Source organism: Stomoxys calcitrans, chromosome 2, assembly GCF_963082655.1.
Source record: "Stomoxys calcitrans chromosome 2, idStoCalc2.1, whole genome shotgun sequence".
Classification (NCBI taxonomy): Eukaryota; Metazoa; Arthropoda; class Insecta; order Diptera; family Muscidae; genus Stomoxys; species Stomoxys calcitrans.
Window position 1 is genome coordinate 66,416,337 of NC_081553.1, and position 3,914 is coordinate 66,420,250.

At 38.3% G+C, this 3,914-nt stretch overlaps 1 protein-coding gene across 1 annotated transcript in view; it reads left to right on the forward strand.

The window, feature by feature from the left end:
• The first annotated feature begins 2,415 nt into the window (after window positions 1–2,415).
• The window catches only part of LOC106085877 (cGMP-specific 3',5'-cyclic phosphodiesterase), a 377,334-nt gene continuing 375,835 nt past the window's right edge, over window positions 2,416–3,914 (forward strand). The window contains exon 1 of the mRNA XM_059363771.1: window positions 2,416–3,502. The gene's annotated coding sequence lies outside the window, so the exon portion shown is untranslated. The remainder of the gene's footprint in view (window positions 3,503–3,914) is intronic.

The window sequence follows — 3,914 nt, forward strand, 5'->3', positions numbered from 1 at the left end:
TTCGAGCCTTGGGCTACTAGGCCATGAAAAAGTCAATCCAAATATCAATCCATCTGGACCGTTTGCAATCTCCAACGACCTAGATCATGTCTTTGCTTCTTTGCCGTTTGTTGAGTCTTTCTCCCTAATTTGCTAGGAGCTCTACAACTTGGATGAGTTGCGTTCAGAATAGGTATATGGTGGTATGGTATATGGTTCTTCGTTTTCTCTGATTGATATCTTTAGGTTTTCCGGGTGATGGGCTAAACCGACGCCCCAACCTGTCTTTTTATAGTTCTATAGGTGAACTGGTGGCATATTTAAGCACTATGATGTAGCTACCCAGGTGACACCGCGGAGAGGTTTGTGTCCACATTAGAGATGAAGGAAGACTAAGATAAGCCTGGATTTTGCCAAGTCAAAACCAGTCGGAACCGTTTCTTGGTTTCTAACATCGCCAAGTCACCCAATGAATTTTATATGGGAAGGCTGCAAAACCGCCGCGGCTGGCGTTTTGATTAAGTTCTTTTTTTTAAATGTCCGTTTCAATAGTCTTTTCTCTAAGCACATTTCTCCCTTATAATGTTGCCACAATTTCAGGGAGTATCGCAAATTTGATGTCTGGACTATCATCTGGGGCTAAACTACCAACCGGCGACATGTCAATCCCGTCAGTTCTTGGTTGCTATTCCCATAGTTTCATTCCATTGCCGAACACAAGGTTGAAGTGACTGACACGTAGTGCATCATTGAACCGGTAAAATCTTTCACTTTTTAAGTAATCGGCATGAATACCCAAAAAATGTTAGGAATATTTTGACATAATCCCCATATAGACCAATAAAGCCACATTTACTATCCGATTTCGTTGAAATGTAGCACAGTGGGTTGCGTAAGGCTTTTCCAAATTTGTATCGAGTATGGTCAATATCGGGCTATATTTGGATATAGGTGGCATATATACCGATCTCCCGATTTTAGTTCTTGGGCCCATAAAAGTATTACCCGATTTCGCTAAAATTTCGCCCAGTGAGCTGTGTCAGGCCCTTCGACATCCCCATACAATATGGTTCCCATTGGTCTATATTTGGATATAGCTGCGAAACAGACCATGGGCCCATATAAGGCGCATTTAATATCAGATTTCGCTGAAATTTGGCATATTGACCATGTATGTCCGTCAATTTAACGTGTGTCAAAATCACCGTAGAGAAAGCCTTTCGAAAATTTGTACAGATACTTACTATTGATGTAGGTCGTTGGGGATTGCAAATGGGCCATATGGGGTTAGATTTAGATATAGGTCCGATATAAACCGATCTTCCGATTTGATTTCTTCAACCAATGGAAGCCGCAATTTTTGTTCGATTTAGCGGAAATTTTGCATGCGGTGTATCGTTATGAGGTCCAACAACTGTGCCAAGTACGGTCTGAATCGGTCTATAACTTGATATAGCTCCTATATAAACCGATCTGCCGATTTGACTTCTCGAGCCCCTGGAAGCCTCAATTTGCACCCGAAATTTGTCCGAAATTTTGCATATAATGTTCTTTTATGAATTCCAACAACTGTGCCGAGTATGGTCCAAATCATTCTATAACCTGGTATAACACCCATATAAACCGATCTCTGGATTTGAGTTCTTGAGCCCTTTCATTCCGCAATTTTTGTCCGATTTGGCTGAAATTTGGCATGTGGTGTTTTGTTATAACTTCCAACAACTGTGCCAAGTTCGGTCCAAATCGGTCTATAACCTGATATAGCTTACATATAAACCGATCTGTCGATTTGACTTCTTGAGCCCCTATAGGCCGCAATTTTTGTCCAATTTGGCTGAAATTTTGCATGCGGTGTTCTCTTACGACTTCCAACAACTGTGCCAAGTACAGTCCAAATCGGTCTATAACCTGATATAACTTCCATATAAACCGATCTGTCGATTTGATTTCTTGAGCCCTACGGGCCGCAATTTTTTCCGATTTGGCTGAAATTTTGCATGCGGTGTTCTGTTACGACTTCCAACAACTGTGCCAAGTACGGTCCAATATCATTCCAAAACCTGATATAGCTCCCCTATAAACCGGTCTCTCGATTATTCTTGTTCGGTTCGTAGAAGCTTTACTTTTTGCTGGTTTGACAGAGGTTTGGTATGTAGAATACCCTTATGCCCTTCCACTAATTTTTTTTTATTTTTTTTGTAAAAATTTTTAGCAGATTCTATGGTGGTGCGTTGCCAAGATTTGACACTACCGAACTTAGCACGCTCTTACTTGTTACATATCCATTTCTTTTTTAGCCCCCTTTTCTAATAACTAACCAGTTACCCACTTTTCTCACTTACCGCGAGAAAGCTTAAAAGTGGCAACTCTGTCTATATTACAGTTATCTACCACACTCTTGTATTCTCACTCTCTTAATGGAAGCATAACATTGAGTCGCTTACTTAGTATACGTTGTAAAGTCATACGGTTGACATGTTCTCAATTCGCGGCAGCCAAAACGGCATACTCCCGACGGTTGAGAGGACATCTAACGTTAGTATAGTAGTCTAGTCGTATTTGTTGTCGCCATCCAAACGGTTGTGTATTGTTGGTGTACTTAAAGGATATGTGTGTGTTGATGGAGATATTATAGGCTGGCAAGCTTTTTGAATGACTAGTCATAGCCGCCGGTATTTAACAAACATACAGACACACACATACACACACTTACGGTCAGACATACTCTTACACATTTTTTGCATAATCAATGGAGGGATAAGAAAAAAAAACTTTAATACTTCCCCTCTTAAATTCTCTATAGAAAACAAAAACAAAGAGTAAAAACATTGTGAAAAGCAAGAACATTTTGTGAAAAATCAAAAAATATATATACAAGAAAATAAAAGAAATTCTAAAATTTGTGAAATCTTAAAGTGCATGGGCAGCAAGCTGAAAACCATTAAAAACAAAAAAAGTGAAATAAATTAAAATACAAAGTGTTTTATTATGTGTTATATGCATATTTTAATGGTGTGGCTCAGTGTTGTATAGTGTTATCATCATCGTAAGCATTGCCGGCCAGCCAACCATATATCCATACTCCTACTCACATGGAATAATACAAAAAAAAAAAACAAAACAAAACGAAAAAAGTACATAAAATGAAATACAACATTCAAACAAAACATACACAAAGTGAATAAATAAATAAATACCCCCAGAATATAAAGAAACACCATAATTTTACACTAAATAAAAAAGAAAAGTTCATTCTTATATTGTATATTGTGTAAGTGTATCGTTGAGTGTTGGTATTGGTGCGCTTAAATAAATACGTACCAAATACGCCGTAAGTAAACAAAACAAAAAAATAAAAACAAATATTGGAAAAAAACAAATAAAAGTTAGTGTATGTGTAGAGAACAAAACAAAACAAAACAAAAGAAAAAGAAAGAAACAGGCCGTATAAAGTAACCATCGTCCGCAGCAGCATCAGCAGTAGCAGAACACAATCAAAACAACATTACGAAATATTAAAAAGGTCAGTAAAAACTTTTGCGAAATATCCCTACATGTTTTTTTCTATTCACAATAATATCCCCCTTTAAAGCCATGACACATGCATGCTCTTATTTAGCCAGCATCCATTTATTCAACACCCCGTCTTTCCTCCTCTCACTAATGACATTACCCGGCTGCTCGCGTTATTTGTCACACATGTTTCACACCTTAGACTGGCGATTAGGGCTTGCACAGTGGAAAAAGTGGGGAAATGTTTTGAATGTGAAGATTTAGCCTTCATCCATCTGTGTAGCATAAACTTCCAGATAGCAATATGAAAGTTCGGAAAATCGCACTCGAAATCAAGTGTCGTCTCAGGTATCCAATTGGAAACCTCTTGCATTCCTTCCAGGTTTCCTATCATTGCCTCGATTATACCGCGATGAGGCTTT